Genomic DNA, 19,114 nt, shown 5'->3' with positions numbered 1-19,114 from the left:
TTGTCGCGTGAGGCGAAGTGACCGTCAAGTTCCCTGCTCGTGCTCCTCCCGCGGGGCCTTACTGCTGCTGGGAGGGGGCCGGGAGGTGCCGTGTCCTGGGGACTAACAGAGAGAAACACTGTCACAGCCAGTAGGGGTAGGGGCAGCAGGAAGGACTGGGTGTGCTGCAGCCTATGCGTGCAGAGAACAGCCACCCATCAAGGAACAAATTCAATATTATTACCTCCTTTTTCAGCTTGATCTGAGCTTTCCTAGGTGCTGCAAAATAATACAGTCGGCTGAGTGCCAACACCGCAATCTCAGTGTGTAACCGACGGGAAGCTCAGACTCAGTATCTCCCGTGATCCATAAGAAATCGCATCTGTATAAAGCATTTTTTAAAGGCTCGTCGTACCAAAGAGGTAACCTTGGCTTAGGGTTAACTTGGCTGAGCCTTGAGCCTGCCTTCTGGCAGAGGCGGGAAGTTTTGTGCTGGTAACTCACGCTCGGGCGGGCACACGCACAGTCATCGCGCGACACACCCACACATGGCAGGCGACACAGTACTGTGTCCCGATACAGAGTTTGGAAAGCTTTGCTCTAGGGTGTGCTGCTTCAAATGCCTGCCCACAAGACTGGAGGTGAACTTCAGTATGGATTGTGGTGGACAGGCCTTCAAGGTTAACCCACATTTGCCACCGCAAGGTTCCACCTACAGGTGCTAAGAGGCTTCTAAGGTCTGTTGGGGCCTTCGAAGGTGTAGCATGGGAAGGTGTTCCATCAGGAGAGTGTTCTGGTGGACTGGTCATGAATGGTAAACCTGGTTCTCAAGTTCCAAATTCTGCAGCTCTGGCCAGAGTGCCGCATCCTCTCTCCCACTGAACATCATACTACCCAACTGAGAGAAACTGGAACTCCCTTCAGCTACAACCACATTGCGCTGCGACTCAATTCAAATTATGTACTAGACAAGAGTAATATCCTGCTTGAAGAAAAAAAGTAATAACATCTTGGAAAAAGCAAACACTCATAGGGAATGCAAGAATAAGTAAAGCATGTGAAATCTAAGCACAAACAACATGGTTACCTTAACACTTTTACACTCATTATTCAGAAATCAGTAAGCACTTTTTACCTCAAAAGTTCAGGACATGACTATAGGGCCCGGAAGGAACATCTTTTAATGTCCATTGCATATATCCTTACAAAACGTAAGGAGTTTGGTTTAAAAAGACCACATCCCTGAACACAGAGCCACCATACACATTTTATAAGGTAAAATAATTAAAACAGTTGAAAAGGATCACGTTAAATGTTTTCCACTCACCCTTCAACCAGGTATTACAGTCCCTCTGGGAATGGTGCACTTCCCCACCCTGGGAAAGCAATGTTATTCAACGGAAGAAGATAAAAAGAAAGTAGCACTTCACTGGCAAACTATGTAAAGTGGCACTAATGTGTGGGGTGTGAATAACACCAATCTGGCCTGTCTGCGAGCAAGCTGTATTGCTTTATTAAGTTATTTATTTTTCGTCTTTTTATCCTTTTTTTTCTCTTGGTCAGGAGGTTGCATTTTGGAAAAGAATAAGGTCAGAAAATGACAACATTTTCAGACAAAGTGTTACTTTCTTTTTTTGGATCCATTTCACAGTGTCTTTTTTCCTTCTCTGCCCGTCTCAGAGCGGCCGAACTTTCGAGCGGAAGGGAGAGGAGTAAGTATTATGTTTCTTCGTCCCCAAAACCCTTGTCCCCTGTGTCCCTCCCACTCCAAAATCTAGGGTGGATATATCCCCCGCACCCCCTCACTAAACTAAAGTGCACTAACAGCAGGCTACTAAAAACTGAGCAGAGTCAGAGTGTGTGAATGTCACCCATTATTACAGTTAAATTATGAAAACTTCACACTTACCAATCTGAAACCTTGGCATCGATGAGTGAATCAGTGTGAAAATGTGCTCTAATTGAAGTGTATTCCTCTGCACCCTCATGGTGACCAGGCTGCCAAGTGTCTTTGCAAACTTGCAAGCGCCAAGCAGTTTTCCATCCGCTACATGTTAATGTAACTTTATAAAATAAATACATAGGATGTTCTCAGAAATCAGAGGTTTGCCTGCGCCAGGTTACACTTACTCCAAAGCGAACAACAACGCGGGGGAGACGCTGACAGGGGCATAAGAGGGCATAAGAGGACCACTATGAGGTCAGGGAAAGTAAGAAAACCTCCAACAAGGCAACCGGTAAAACGGAAAAGGAACAACGCATCAATGAGCTTAGAGACAGTGGGAGAAAACAAGCGACCAGCTAGCAGCCACAAGGGCTCTAGCAACCCCTTGAGCACCTCCAACTCCCTGGATAACAACCAAAAAGACAGCAATTGTGGCACAGAAGAGGGGATACTAACAAACTCAGCCTACATTCCCACTCCAATCTCAATTTCAACTTCAACATCAACTTCACCTCTAGATCAATCCACAAGTAATAAAAATAACAAAAGGAAACACTCTAAAGATCTAATTAACCTAGCAGATCAGCCAGCGAAAATGCAATACAATTACCAACCGAAAATTTATACAAAATTTGCCTTTCTAAAAAATCCAGGAAACGTGATCTACTCGTCAAATGGCTTGGTTACAGGCCTTCAAACCCCCTTGCCACCAGTTGATGCAAACAACCACTCGCCTACAACCTCAAATCTCACTGTAGCTGAAATACACACGCCATCAAACCCAAAAGAGACAACGGCAAACATCAAAAGTATAGCAGGGACAGGGGCAGGAGAACAATGGAGACAAGATTACATCCATCTCACGACGATACAAGAAAGCGCAGCCAGTCTCACCTCAAAAATAGAGGAATATAATCAGGCTACAAGCCAATCCAGTCCTCTGCTGGAGAAAGAAAAACTGAGCACTTCCACCCTAGAGTTAGTAGAGTTACAGGGACACCCCATTAACCACGAAGAAAGTGGTATGCCACCTTCAACACTCTCTCTTTCATCCATCCGGCCGCAAGGGGAAGAAGTAACACATGATCAAGAAACAGCATTGGTTCGAGGTAAAAAAAGCAGTCATCAAGCCGAACCAAAACTTCAAGATAAAATCATTGCCCATGGAACCCAAATAGAACCCGCAAACTCCTCCCCAATCAGGACCGACGAGACTTCACCCTCCCTAGAAAGGGACATGACCTTCTTGGAACATCAAGAATGGATCGAACTTGAGGCAGCATACAACACAAAGGACCCCGCAAACAACATCAGCAAAGAGAGTCTAACTTATCCTAATGCGGGGGCAAGGGACACCACTGACACCTTTTGGGCAACCTTACTCAACACGATCCAACTGTCCTCAACAGCACTCCAGTATCAATCTGACAAATTAGATCTACAATTAATTGTGCTGCAAAGGCTGGCAGAGGCCACAATGGGGATCGATAGAAAACTCGCAGATCTCAATGGCCTTATAAAAAGAGGACAAGAGTCAGTAAAACTATCCCAGATCGTAAGAACGGACTGTGTCTGCTCACCTATTGTCGACAAATTATCATCATTACCCACTATGTTGGGTAATCTTCTGGAGGACATAAAATTAAACACCACAAAGTTCCTCACAACAAAGGAAAAGTCTGCCACACCATTTCATAACAAAAGCCCACAAGGGACCGACAACAACCCAAACAAAGCCGGAATGCAATGGTGCCAACAACCAAAAATCCAACACTTCAATAGAAGAGTCCCCCCTTAATACCCCAACAAGTAAACACATCGAGCAAGCGGGCAGCTCAATGAATGCGCGCACTCGACGCAAACAAAAAAGAAAGGGCAGGAACAAGAAGCAAGTTGATGCTGCCTGTACAGTAGAGAATCGTCAGCTAATTACACTGGGAGGCCCTGATTCGCCAAAATCAAATCAGCACCACAGTACTGAAGAGAACCGCCAGCCAAGCACGCCGGGGGGGTGTGCACCGCTAGAAGCAAACAAGCGCCACTCCAGCGCTTCAACTCAACTTAAAAAATCCACTGACGCACAGACACAAGCCGGAGAGGGCATGCGAACCCCCTCCTCCCCAAAAGAGAAAATTCACAAACAGACAGAGGAACTCCCCTCTGGCCAAACAAAAAACTCAACAACCAACGACTCATCAGAACTGACACGCAAAGGCCAAAGTGACCGCCCAACAGTAACAAAGCAATGCACCTGGGCGGTCGGAAAACAGGCCCATGATGAGCCTGTTAAAGCTACAACAAAAGGCACAACCACCGACCCCCTACCCACCACTACTCACAAAAACATTAAGACCATCAGCAGTGAGACAAAGCTGGACCCCGAGATATCAAACATCACTAAACCAGAAAGCGGCCAGCCCAAAGACCAACTCTGGTGGGTAAACTTCAATCAAAACCTTACAATACCCACTAGTCAACATTCAAAAGGGCCAAGCGAACTGGCGAGACAGTCACAGCACACACTACAGCCCATAGAGGAACCCGACATAATTCTCTTCATTCCCGAATTTAAATCCAGAGGAAGAGTGGACACTTTAAACAGGGGTAATATACTGAAGCTGATCAACTCAATTGACAACCTAAAAAATATACAGACCACAGACCTGCTTGAACTCGAATTTCTTCCAGCTTCTCACACATGTGGTAATGAAACAACAAAGACCAGATGGGCAACACAAGAACTTGCAAATTCAATTATGGAGGAAACACTTAGATTCTCCCAGTGGGGAATTAAGTTAGAGGTGGAAATCAGGCCTGCTTACCCGACTTTGCTTCTTGAAGAAATTAAACAAGAACGCCCTAAAATGACTAAATCAATTCTGAAAGGTGCACGGAGCTACTCACCGGGGCCGGCTACACATCAGACACCCCTTCAAAACCCTAGCATCTCCCAGCTAGAACCACATAGAGCACAACTATTTACACGTACCATACTCAGTGTAGACTCTAATTGACGAAAAACATCAGTCTTAACCGTCAACTCTACAGTAAGTCCCAAAATAAAAATATGTAACTGGAACATCAATGGCCTCCTAGACAAACTGGAGGACCTTGAGATCTCAAATTACTTAAGATCCTTCGATCTAATCCTCCTTCAGGAAACATGGGAAATAAATGACATTTCACTACAAGGTTTCACAACTCTAACGCACCCGGCAATCAGAAGCTCTCAATATGGTCACAGTTCAGGAGGCTTAGCAATCTTTGCCTCAACATCAACAATCGGGGCAACGGAAACGATAAAAGTAAGCCTCACTCCTCCAAACATGATACAGGCGCTATCAGTAACAATTACAAATAACCAGGCAACCGAACAGCTGTACATTATCAATGTATACATACACCCAAAGCATAGACATTTGGGCACCAGAGAACTTACCAAAGAACTGACAAGAATCATGGCAGACAGGGAAATGGAGAACACACTAGTGGCAGGAGATTTTAACCTTCACCTGTTTGAAATTAAACCAGTAGACGAAATGACCAAGGAAATGGATACCGTTTGGGCCATCCCAAGCCAAACAACCCCATTTCCCAACAAACACATAAAAACCTCAATCGAACTACTGAAAGACCTTGAGCAGCTAAACCTTAGAGTTCTTAATGGACGATTTAAAGACGACATCCCACCAGCACCAACACACTTCTCCACGAGTACGACTTCTCACCTCGACTACATGCTGATGACACTCCCGCTGTACGGAAAAATCACTTCGTTTAAGATCGGGGAAAGTGCTTCAAGCGATCACCAGCCTTTAGAAGCCACATTAGGCGTGTCTAGCGAGAATAAAATCATGGTAAACTGTAATATTGGTACAGAATACACTGCCAATTATAAACGAATAAGGTGTAAGACCACAGAGGTCGAGGAACTATCAAATAGTGCAAAAACAATCATGCAACGGGCATCTTGCTCAAACATAAACCCGCTAGACGCCTGGGAAGGCTTCACAACAGAACTGGGAGCCAAACACGCTACCGAGCTGAAAACCTACAAAGGGACCACCATTAGGTCTTCACATGGAAAAAGTACAACACCAGAGATAAAAAGCACAAAACGCGAAATAAAAAAGACATTGAAACAGCTCCGAAATGAGCCCAACAACGAATGCACTCAAAAGGAGCTTCGAACTCTAAAAAGACAACTAAAAAAGATGATCTGGGAATTAAAAAGACAACAAAGTGAAGATCAATGGATAAAAATCGTCCATAGCTCAAAACAGAAGAATAGCTCCAGCTTTTGGAAAATAATCCACTCCCTTCAACAGCCAGGCCATAAGGGCATTGACTCTAACATATCTGAATCTGAATGGGCCAATTATCTATTTGCACACTTTAACACAGCTGACTCAAAAACAAATAGCCCCAGAGGGGGAGACTGGTCAGATGACGCTGACCAGAACCTCAAATATCTCGGAACACCTGGAAAGGACGAGGCCTCAGCCTATAAAAGAAAATCTTCTCCGCCCTACAACTCAAACACGTGCATAGACTCAAAATCAACCACTAACTTAACAGCAGACATAGAGTTTAACCCACACCTAGAAATAGCAGATAGGATCAAGAAAAAAATCCTAAAAGGCAAACTCGAGGGGGCTCCTGGCCCAAATGGGATCCCGCCAATACTGTACAAAAATGATGCTGGCTTCTGGAGCAGCACCTTGGCACCGGTCTTTCTCAAAATAAGGGAAATATCAACGACACCAACATCCTGAAGAGGCTCGATAATAAGTCCGATTTATAAAAAGGGCCCCAAGATTATTATTATTATTATTATATGAAATTTGTAATGCGCTCAGCTTACCCGGGGGCATCCCGGCGCAACAGACCAAAGAAGGAGGAACTCGATAACTCACTACTGTGGAAACAAGTAGGTTTTAAGAAGTTTCCTAAATATTAGGATCTTGTGCTCTGAGCGAATCTTAAGGGGCAGAGAGTTCCACAGAGATGCCACCTGAACCGAGAAACGACGACCCAAACAGCTATCGCCTCATAGCTTTGATGGACACAGAGGCAAAATACTATGCGGGCCTCATCCTAGAAGATCTGACAGCTTGGGCAACCGCAAAGAACATCATCCCAGCAACCCAAACTGGATTTCGCAGTGGTCAGGGCACTACGACGAACATCATGGCGCTAACCCTCTTGGCAGATGGGGCAAAAGCCTGCAAGACTTCTCTGTGTCTGTGTTTCATCGATTATAGCGCTGCATTCGATCACGTAAACCGTAACAAACTCTGGCAGAAATTGAGCGTTTGGGGTATCCCAGGCCCACTCCTACAGCAGTTAATACTGCTATATAGTAACACCTGGGTCAGGATAAAACTGGGACCTGGGACGCACCTTTCAAGAGAAATTGGGACCAGCAAAGGACTGAAACAAGGCTGCGTTCTAGCCCCAATGTTGTTCAACCTATTCCTTGCAGATCTACCCGGGGAGCTAGATGCAGTTAAATCTCACGGTCCACGGCTGGGCAACATCACATTGTCAAATCTTCTTTATGAAGACGACTTAGTTCTCATTAGCCGGTCCCCTATAGGCCTTCAACACCTGCTGGACAAAACTAATACGTTTTCTAAAAATAACTCACTAACAATTAACCTAAACAAAACAAAAATCATGAGAATTAACCACCATAGAAAACGGAACTTTACATGGCAATTGAACGGACAGAAGTTAGAGCAGGTAACCTCTTACAAATACTTAGGCGTCATACTAGATAGCAATGGCTCATTTAAACAACAACTAGAGGCTATCCGGCGGAAGGGCACGACATTCCATCTGTCGATAAAGCCGTTGCAGAAAGCTCTTCCTGACCGGACACTGGGTCCCCTCTTACAGGTAATTAGAGCTCGCCTACAGCCAATGCTCACCTACGGCAGCGAATCCATGCGTGGTAAAGACGCAACGATACTAGATAACACCATCAGTCGAGCCTACAGAGCAATATTCCATCTGCCCACTTACACCTCACCTGCCCAAATCCGCCTTGAATTTGGGCTGCAGAAACAAACGGTGGAGAGAAGAGGCGCATACATCAAAAGCTGGCGGAAAATCAGAGACGCGGAGTATGGATCCCTAAACACCCACCTGTGGACTGAACTATCCATTAGAGAAAACTCACCAGCAAGAATATATCTAATGGAATCATTGGAGACCCTAGGACTAACAAACTTATGGGAGTCAGCAACTGATCCCAAGACTTTTAAAAAAATGGTATTGAAGGTTACCAAGATGGTCTCATCAATCGAGGACAAAGCAACTCTTGCCAAGAGAGCACATGGATGGGTGGTACTGGATGGCTACACAGCTCTCAAGCCACAGCAGTATTTAACAATGGGTCTTACACAGAAAACAAAAAATAAGTTTCTCAATATGCGTCTTGGCAACATACCGATAATGCCTCATTTAGCACCCTGGAAAAGAGAAAACGTAGCAACCTGCTGCCGACTCTGCTCTACTGGAAAAGAGGATTTGACGCACATAATCTGCATCTGCACAAAACTTCTGGACATAAGACGCTACCTGCTTCGGCCCCTATGGATTCAGAGGGGAATAACTAGCTGCAGGCAGGCTGTGATGCTTTGCTTTAACCCTGGTGAAACCCAGTTAAATTGTAGAACAACAAAATTCTTTGACATTGTGGCTAACAGACTAAAAGAATTAGCTGCCGGGCCAACTGGAATCACTGCCTAATACAAAAAACTGTTGGCATCCAGTCGCCACAATGGATGACAGCATACCAAAACGTGTCTTTAACTATCAAGGAGAACTCAGCTGTTATTTTAATTACAAACATTTTGGTTAGAGATTGTCTTACAAATTTGCTTGTTTCAATAATTGTGAGTTTTTATTAACTGTGCAATAAATCTTTATCTTATCTTACTCCAGCACTTTAAAAGTGGCTCTTCATTCAAGGTCCAATCAGGCCTCCCATAATGTCTGAATACTCTGAGTAGAAATGCTGCAAAGTTGCTTTTAAGTGCTAATCTGTGGCCAGATTAAACCTTCCAAAAAGAGCTGTTTTCATCTATGAGTAATCAGTCCGTTTCTGGGGTGCTAAAATCACAGTAATACCCAGTGACTTAACCTCTAGTGCCTGCTCAGTGATCTTCTGTCTGAGGTTGGGTGCAACAGGGATCTTACATGTTTTAGGACTCTGTGGTCTAGACTGCCCTGTGCTGAGGTGTTTTGTCCATTTAGCCAGGAGTGTAAGGTGGGGAGATCCGAGCCTGAAGCAGTATGTGCAGTGGTGCCTCTGATGCTCCCAGACTAGAGTTAGGACACAGCTATCTGCACCACGGTAGGCCCTTGACCCTGGGCGCAATCAGTTAGTCTGCGGAGCATGGTATGAAGGTGCATTAATACAAAACCTCCTTTACGAACGGGGACCTGAGGCCTGTTCTGTGTGTGTGTAAACCGGGCCTTACAGGCCTGTGACCAGCCGGCAGTGGCCCAAACTTGAGATGCTGGATGAGGCAATATAGTAGACTGTTAGAGCATGCCTCACGATGGACTCTAGTCAAAAGAGGAACATTGAGGACTGCGGGAGGGCCAACAGGCTTTTGATAGCTGCGAGGTGACAGACCACAGCAACAGGTGGAACTACAAGAGATGTCTGGAGGCGCTAACCCTCTGAGGAGCAATAATTAATGGCAGTAAGGGGAGGGGAGGTTATGCCTATGCACTCCGAGACTTTATTGTGTGGTATCAATACAATGTCACCTGGGTATATTAGCGCTTTTAAAAACCAATGTCACTCATTTAGCAATTACTCAATGTAACACCCCGAATCAGTGCAGCTATATATCGATCTTGCATCTGAAGAAATCAACGCTCTGACACAGGTAAGTTACCAGTACACCTAGTTCACAGGAGTTACGGGACCTTCACATTTAACGTTTTCTGTTTTTCATTCCGGTACGTCTGCTGCTGAAAGTAGCTTATACCGCCATGTGAAAGTTTCAAAGAAAATAAGTAGGAATCAGCCTGGAAATACTTACTCACCATTATTTCCGTTCCCTCAACAATAAAACTGCAATGAAATTGGGAACTTCAGCGTTGTGGTGTCATCGTGTTAGAATCTTAGATTCCGGCTCCTCCATTCAGAGCGCCTGTTTTTGCACATCGCTCCCCACAGGGAGGCGGAGGTTATCCAGGGTCACTTCACCCACTCTAGAGCTCTGGTGCCCTTCTCAAGCCCTTAGCTCCTATCAGCAATCAGTCCTTGCATATGTCAAACTTGAACCGGCTGACATCGTAGGGCTGCCGGTGCATGGCACATGCCTGCAACAAATCCTTGCGAGACCTAACTTTATGGACATACTACGGACATACGGCAAAATGTTATGGGCATAGAAAAGGGACATTCATTACAGGACTACCACACAGGCAGCTGTACTGCATAACGAAATTTATCGCATCGTTTTTAGGGTGCAGGAGAAGTGTAGGAAAGTGGGTTTCTGTTGCAGTAACCCCTCACTTTTTGCCAGACTACTGATGCACTTTTACTTAGTGTGCCCTGGGTCCCTGCTTATCAGGTTTTCCCCAAAACAAACCCAATGGGCATCTCTGCCCACAGGGCAGCCCTTGGTAAATGGTACCACAGGTATCCAGGGCACTGTGACCAGAGAAGGCCTCTTAGGGCTACATCACTTATTGTGCCACCCTTAGAGGTCCTGTACCACTACACTCACACACTGCCATTGCATGCTGTGTTTTTTTGGTGCAGAACAAAGTGAAGAGTGGACATGGCACACATCCCTGTGTGCCATGCCTACAACCCACTGCCCTGGCATAGATCAGTCACCCACACTGATGCCAGTGTGGGATTTAATGAAAAATGCACACAGAGGGCATCTCAGAGATGCCCCCTGAAAACGAACCCACCTCTAGTGTACCAACTGAGTGGCTGCTTAGGTTGACACCACCAGACATGTTTCTAGACCCCTGTGTCGGGAGCCTGCTGCTCTTGGGGGCCTGAAACAATGCACAACCTGGGACGAGGGGCCAAGCCTCCTTCCCCAGGATGGGCAGGGTTCACGAAGGGGAAGCTTCAAAGGCTTGCCGCCTTTGTGAGCTTCCCCAGACCACTTGCTGCTTTCAGCAACTGGTCCCCACTGGTTCTTAACCCACTTTGGGCGGGAAAACCCGCTGGATAAACAAGTGAGGAAGAGAGGTGTACCCACCACTGCCAACTCCACCCCTCAGGTGGGGGAGGCGAGGTGAAGCACAACTCTCAGTCCACGCCATCTTGAAGATGGGGGGACTCAGCCAACTAGGGACAGCCACATGCCCCCCTTCCACTGGAGGGTGGCATAATAGGGGGTGTACCCACCCCAGAGAAGGTACCCATTGGTCCCTGCCTTCTACCTATCTGTAACGCCCCTAAATCTAGTATTTAGGGGGCACCCTGAACCTTGCTTCCTCAGTTCCAGAAACGACAAGAAGAAAAGAAGAAGGACCAAACAGCCGTGCAGCCCGCTAACAAGAGGAAGACGCCCACTGACTTGGCCCCAGCCCTGCAGGCCTGTCTCCCCTCGAACTTGCTCCAGCAAAATCCCGATGTGTCCTGCAGCCATGAACCTCAAAACCCCGGAGGACTTGCCTGCCTTCACTCCCAAAGACTGCTTCTCCTATGAACACCGGATTTGTTCAACTACAACCTCTGGCAGCAGCCGGAGAACGCAAATCCAGCCCACTCTTCACCTGCCGAACCCAGTCTGAGCTTGAGCGGAAAAACACCACAAGGAGGTCACCCCAGTGATCCTGAACCAAGATCCAGTGACCCCTGACCTGCCTCAAACCTCCAGCCGACGCCAGCAGTCTAAATTCAGAAGGCCCCCCCTAACCTCGACCCGGAGCTGGTAAGAAGAGCCAACCCCAAAAGGCACCCCTGCACCCGACGCCCCACGGCTTTGTGTGCCCAAACCTACGGTGCCTACCCAACCCTTAACTTCCCAGATTACCTCTCGAAGTGGTGGTCTCACCCAGAAGTCCTTCGTCTCCCTGCCTGCAGTGCTTTTGCAAACTGGAGGTTCTCCATTGAAAACAACAGGGCGCCTGACGTCGAAACTGAAACTCTGTACCCGGCCGCCTCAGTGCCGTTGAGGGTGCATCTTTTGTGCTACTTTGTTTCTCCATTTGCCCTGACCTAAACCCGAGGAGCTTTGCTCCCACAAACCAGTGACCTGCTTGACAACAGCCACCAACCAGAGGCCCCCTATCCCCTATTGGATAACATTGGGCCTCAACACTCTGCACCCGCCCGCCCTAGTGCAGCTGAGGATGTAGCAAGAGTGTATCACTGTCCCGGAGGGACCCCTGAGTGTAACCCCAGAACCTTAACTCCCACAGTTGATATTTTACCTGTGAATCCAAGAACCTGTTTTTCCACCATAGGATAACATTGACAATTTTCTTCCAAAAAGTTTGGAGTTTTGAAATCAAAAAATATTCTTTAAAAATTGCACAAATAACCAAAACATATTTACTGACCTGTTTTCAGAAAATGTCCCATTGCTGAATCTAGGTATCCACAGTAAGTATGGGCGAAATGTGCGAATTCACGGTCCGCGAATTCGTACGAAAGCGATCCGCAAAATTCGCGAATTTGTGGATTTTTTTTTGCGTGTTCACGGGTTTTTGGCATATTCGCGGGCCGCTTGCAGCGCACCGACCTCAAAGTTACCCATGCGGTCACACATGGGCGTGGCCATCTTGTGCGCGTTGCGTATTTCAGTTTCCGGGCGCTATTGGCAATCTCGCGTTGTGTGCGGCGCGGTATTACGTGTGTTTTTGCGTACTCGCAGGGAAAATATTGCGCAAACTTACCCACACGGTCCTCAATGGGCGCGGCCATCTTGTTTTTCATTCATTGCTATGGTTCTGGGCATGCTTTTCCTATCCATCTTCAATCTTTGCCATCCTTTATTTGTTTGAAGTTTTTTAAAATCTTTTTTACTTATTATCTATCCCTCTATTTTTCTGGATCTATATTTTGTGTTTTCTTCTACTTTTGATTACTTTAAAACTACTTTTTTTACCTCTTCTTTTATTTACTTTTTCCCTATTCTCTTTCCTATTTATTATCTCCATTCCTGTCCAGGACCATGGCAAAGGGAGCCTGGAAGGAGAAGGGGAAGGGTCGCGCACCCCGTACCAGGCTCCCATGCGGGCGATTGCAGGGAGAGCAAGTCAAAGCCAGGGAGATCTTCAGCGCGGAGGAGGTGGCCGCACTGGTTTATTATGTGCAGCACGACCTCCCCAAGACCATCGCGGCAGGCGGCAGGATCGCTAGCGAGTACGGGGTCCGGGTGCGTCGGAAGCTAGGGGAGAAGGTGTGCCGGGCCATGTATAAACACTCTCAGGTCCGACGCACCTACAACCAGGCCACGCACCGGTGGTCCGACCTCCAGGACCGTGAACATGACCTGCTCGCCCTGCTAGGCGTCGAGATCCCCGGGCTTGGTGAGTAGTAGTAGCTATCTAATCACTACTCTGTTTTCTCCTGCTCTATGTGTTATCATATTGCAAATATTTGTTTTTTCCGAAGAGCAATAATGCTGCCGATTAGATTGTGGGTAAATTATGTTTCAAAATGTTCTGTGATTGCATTTCAGGTGCACTGCTCTCCTGCTCAGTGGTGGTGCTACTATGCTTATTTGTTTTCGATTTTTTGTGCTCATTTCATTGGCCTGAGTAATTATGTATGAGTGTACTTTAAAGAGCTGGGTAATGCTAGACACTAAGGGGCAGATTTACAATTACTGGCGCATCCCTGCAAATTAGCAGGGATGCGCCAGTAATTGTGGGCCACGCCTCCACCACCCATGGTGCGCCGCATTTACAATGCGGCGCACCATGGGGCAAAAACGACACAGAAGCGTCACCCATCTGTGTCCTAAAGGCAGCGCATTGCTGGAGTTGCGTTGCAACCACGACGCAGCTCCAGCAATACTCTGGGGTGCCCTATCTCCCCAATGCTGCGTCAAGCCGTACGTCTGCTTCAAGCAGGCGCAGGGTTTTGAGTGACGCAGCATTGGCCTAAAAGTGACCAAGTGAAATCTTGTAGATTTCTCTCAGCCACTTTTAGGATGTGTTCCTGTGCAGGAACGCCCTCCCTTGCGCCGGAACGCCCCCTGATGGTGCAGGGCTTTACAACGTGATGCATCTCCCAGATGCGTCACGTTGTTGATATACCCTGCACCATGGCACCTCTTTTGCGCTGCCGCTGCGTCACAAAAGTCACGCAACGACGGAGCAAAAGAGCCGCAAGGGACTTGTAAATCTGCCCCTAGAGACTCAAGTCCAGTCCTTCCTTTGTACACCTGCCACTAAGAAGAGATAGTGGTGGTGGATTGATAGTTTGAGTGTTTTAATGACTGGTTATGTAGTAGGAAACTTACTTTTTAGTGTTCTCACTGGTCTGCAATCATGATGGACTTTGTCTGTCACTTCGCGTGCTGCGGAGTGCTGCCTGCCAGTCCTAGTCGAACCTTTTTGTAGTTGGTTTAGTGAGTTACATAACTTTCCAAGTCGATGGGCAGCGAATCCAGCAATACTAATAGCCTAGTAGACCACATCAGAGAGGTCAATAAATGTAGTGCAATTGTTGTCTATTTGCTATTTCCCCGAAATAATTTGTTATTGTTCTTTTGAAATGTTTGATTTGGTTGACAACAATCATCCATGTTTGGGTCTTTCTTTCATGTTGTACATCAGCTCCCCCCAGGGGCATGAGGACAGAGGAGGAGGTAGCGGCGCCAGCAGAGCAGGAACAGGAAGGCCAGGATTGGTCTGGCGAGGGCTCCTCTGCTGGCCCAAGTAACTTTTCATGTTAATATTAATAACTATACTTCCCTATCTTTTAGAGTACCTATTTTTTACTAACGTTCCTCATTCAATTTTTTCTAAATCGTCTTTGATCTTCTTGTAGACTGTTTCTAAATTCTTATCCTGCCTCTACTATGACTCCCTGTGCTACTACTAAATTATTATTATTAGTCTGTCTGTGTAGCTAACTAAGCTTGCACAGTTGGCAAAAGGTGTTAAACGAAACTCCCATTCTATTCAGCAATAGCTCTATGCAATGAGTACAGTCCTCTGGGTTGTCCATAATGTCTTTTGAAGTCTTCTAAATGTTTATGCTTTGAAAATTCCCAACAATAAAATGTCAATGACCACCAAGAAAGAATAAGATACTAGTTTACTTTTTGATTGGATAGGAGGACAATCCATACTACTATTGTTGCAGGGACAATTCTGCACAAACAGAACTATGGACACTTAATAGTGCATTGTTTATCAATTATAATAGGCGCAGTTAGACTTTCCACATACCTCAGTCATAACATAATTTGAACTCCCAATCTCCTTACTGACTAGCTAGTGTGGCAGAGTCATTTAGCTCCCTAATTCATCGATGATTGATCCCCAATGATGATTATCCAACCCAGGACATAAGACTACGGAGTCAGAGTCCAGAACTGTCAGAGCCACGGACTCATGCTTGAAAATTGCAAACCCTTTTGCTCACTCACTCATGCTTAAAAAACAACATAGTCTATGTAAGTTTTAAAGCTTTAATAAAAGTAAAAACATTTATCAAAATCAAGTTCATCATACAACATAAACGGTGGATTGAAAATGGAAAAGTGCTTAGTGATTTCACACATTAATTGTGGGCGAGCCCTCACCTGGTTGGAACTTCAAATCTTCTTTGTGGTGCTGAATCGTTGCTGACTCCGTCCTAGTGATGATGATCTAATCTTGCTCTTGTTCTTAGAAGGAAAGTTTGTCTGTTATGAGAAAAATGGTGCGTGTTAAAAAGCAAGCATTCATCAGTTGTGCCAAAAAGTGTAGCAAGACAACACCCTTCCCTGAAAAAAGGGCAATTTTTAGTTTTGACTAGACAGTCATAAATTATTAAATTTGTTTGTGTAGTCGTAGTGACATTTTTTCATTCCTAGACAAAATACTAGGGAGTGGTGTATATGGCATCTAAGAATCTGAAATGTATTTTCTAGGCGGAACATCGGCACAACCATCCACCGGTGCCGGGGCCAGCGTGGAGGTGGGCACTCCTGGGGTGGAGGCGGTGTAACAGCCAGCGGAAACTGCTCTGGGGATGCCACAGTAGTGGCGGACAGTGGTAAGCTGTTATATTCCTTACTTATTGAGATTGCAGACTGTAGAGTGTGCTCTCTGCACGGGTGTATATGTTGTACAGTACAAGTATACTAAACTGTTAAGAAGACTTACAAATTTAGAACTAAGTTTTTATCAACCAGGTAGTAGCCTCCTCTAAATTGACTTCAACTCAGCTGTGAAAGTTTTTTCGAGAATCCAAGTCAGATCAGAGATGAACTTGATGGATGGGATGAACGAAAAGGGAAAGAAGGGTGCAAGTAAGTGTGGAAGGACGAGCGAGTTAAAAGTAATGATGACTGGCAAAGAATTAAACTTGTTTTTGAATGCTGCCCGAGGTGGCTGGGAATATGATGCATGTCCGGTTGAAGGATGAAGCAAGGATGGGTGTAAGGAGAAAGGAAAGAGGACTGCCTGGGTGGGTGAAACAGAAACTGTATGTGTGCACAATATACCCTTTGGTTGAAATTCAAATGCAAGTCAAGCACGGATGCATGGCTTGCGGTTTCCAAAATAAAATGAAAATGTTGTTTTCCCATGAGAAAAAGTAAGGTTTGTCCAGTTGAGACATTAAGAAGAATGATTGACATTTACTTTGAATGGATGGATGCCTGGATCATGGTACTATCTGACTCATAGATAGCATATGTGTATGTAGAGAGAGTAGACGGACACTGGATGAACTAAGTGTACTTTGAAGAGCATGTAACACTGCACCCGCACGTCCGTTCCAGTGCCGGAAAGGCAAGGAAAAGAAATTGTAATTTTTCCGAATACTACCATGAATAGTAGGAGTAGTTTGTATTGCAAGCACAGCATATATCCGGCGATTACGGGGGCCACTCACTACCTCTGTTAATAATTTTAGTACAACTCTGTGTCATTCATGTGTGGCCTATCAGTGTTCACTCAATAAAAAACAAAGCACCTAAAGTCATCCCATATGTAATCAAATACATATCCTGTGAAGGGATAGATAATCATATTATTTATCTTCTTCATTTTCCTTTTCTAGTAGTCATTGGCACTGTAGGGTGAAAGTTAAATTAATTAAGCAGTAGCCCTTGTAACAGAGCTTCACCACCTGCATGTACTGGACTGGTACAGTAACGCAAGCCTGTGTCATCATGGCGTGCGTCTATTTTTCTCGGGTGCAAGTTGACTGCGCTGGCATTATGCCGGCTTCCAGAAGTTTACGTACCAATTTCGCTAAACAAGAGAGAAGAATAAGAATAAGACTGGTGTACTGTCATAGTCGACACTAATGTAGTGAGTCCATAGTGCTCGTAGAATTGATTCCTGAAACTCCCACTAATAATATAGCAAAGCTGAAGAAGTGGGAGGTTAGATAGATACAGGCCACAAATGATATGTACTGTGCTTGCAAGTTGCTAGTTCTACTGTGACACAACTTTCTGCTGAATTATTTTGTGTTAATCTTAAAGAGCATTACAGACTATGTTTTTCTTTCTTCATATAGATGTTCCTTCAAAACTGTCACGGAAAGAGCTGGCTAGACGGAGGCGACTGTCACCGAATATCGGCGGCTGGTGGCCCAGGAGGAGGAGGACATGCAGTCGACCTCCACAACATCCACAGCGCCAGATGCACCCTCCTCCGCGCTCCCTGGGTCAGCCATTCAGCGCAGGCCTCCAGCGGTACAGAGCCGTGGTACCGCAACCACCTGCCACCGCCAAGCAGCCAAAAAATCAGCTGCCCCCCACAGCAGGTGCAAGGCACGCGTGCACCGCCTAACCCTCAGGGTGTCCTACCTTGAGCAGGAGCAGAAGAAAATGAAAATCCTGCTCAAGAACCTCCGCAAGGAGCATGACCACCTGGCCCAAAAAGTACACTGGCGGCGGCATTAGAGGAGGAGCGACTATCCCATGCCCCTTTTTTAAAGACTTTTGGGGGGTTGGAATTGGGAGTTGGGTTTTTTGGACTTTGGGGACTTTTTATTTCACGGACATTCTTTGGGGTTAGGTAGGGGGTGGGTCGGGTCTTGCGGGATAGTTTATTTTTGTTAGGGATATAAATAATTATTACTTTCAACTTAAACATAGCATACGTGTTTTTACTGCAGTTGAGGCTGGAAGTGGGGGGTTTAACTGTAAGTTTGTTTTCCTGAAACTTAAGTGGATTCTTGATTCAAATTGTGTAAGTAATTGCCCAAATGTTTACAAAAGTAAGTGCCTCTCACAGAGTTAGTGAATTCAATTGTCCTAGGACTTTACTAGTACTACCGTCAGTCTCTCGTCTCTCCTACTACTCCACTATTCTTCCTCCCCCCAAATGCTTATCTTACCTGTAATTCGTGTTTGAAAATAGGGCTAGGCACAGGGCTGGTTGCATGGCAAATGGCGATTAAGGTTGGCAATCCTGGACAGATGAGATGGCATCATTGCGGTGGTACTAGTGGTGGTACACAGTGGCAGTTGCAGCATATGAAAAAAAAGAAAATGAAACCTTGATTGGCCTGAGCGGAGCATTAGAACGGTACAATAGATACTATAGCACGTGACAGTACACTAGAACAGTACCATAATGTAGCCTTACAAATGCTAAAGTATTGAAAGTATAACTACTACTTGCGTGGAATTTGACATTGGCTACTACTACAAGAAATAGTACTGAAGGTGAAGGACACAGCAGCGTAATCATTTGCCACATGTAGGAGGAGGATGTTCTTCATGATCAATCCACTTGATGGGCCCATGAAAATCTGCTTTGATTTGCCAATAGTCAGGGGTCTGTGTCAAGCTGAGTAAGAATATATCCTCAGATTCCTTCACCAGCCTTGAAATGTAATTCATTTTCAGTTGCTATGACCTTATCCTCCCCAGCAAGTGTGTGGAATTATTGCTGTCATTTACTCACACATCAATGAAAACCACACAGCCCGGGGGAAGAGGGATATGGTTTGGAAATTGGATGGGAATGGGGTTTTTTGGGAAAGTTTTGTTGAGAGAGGAAAAACAAACA

This window comes from Lissotriton vulgaris, unplaced genomic scaffold (genome assembly GCF_964263255.1).
Source record: "Lissotriton vulgaris unplaced genomic scaffold, aLisVul1.2 SCAFFOLD_864, whole genome shotgun sequence".
Lineage (NCBI taxonomy): Eukaryota > Metazoa > Chordata > Amphibia > Caudata > Salamandridae > Lissotriton > Lissotriton vulgaris.
The sequence above is the reverse complement of the archived record's forward strand: the minus strand, read 5'-3'. Positions refer to the sequence as shown.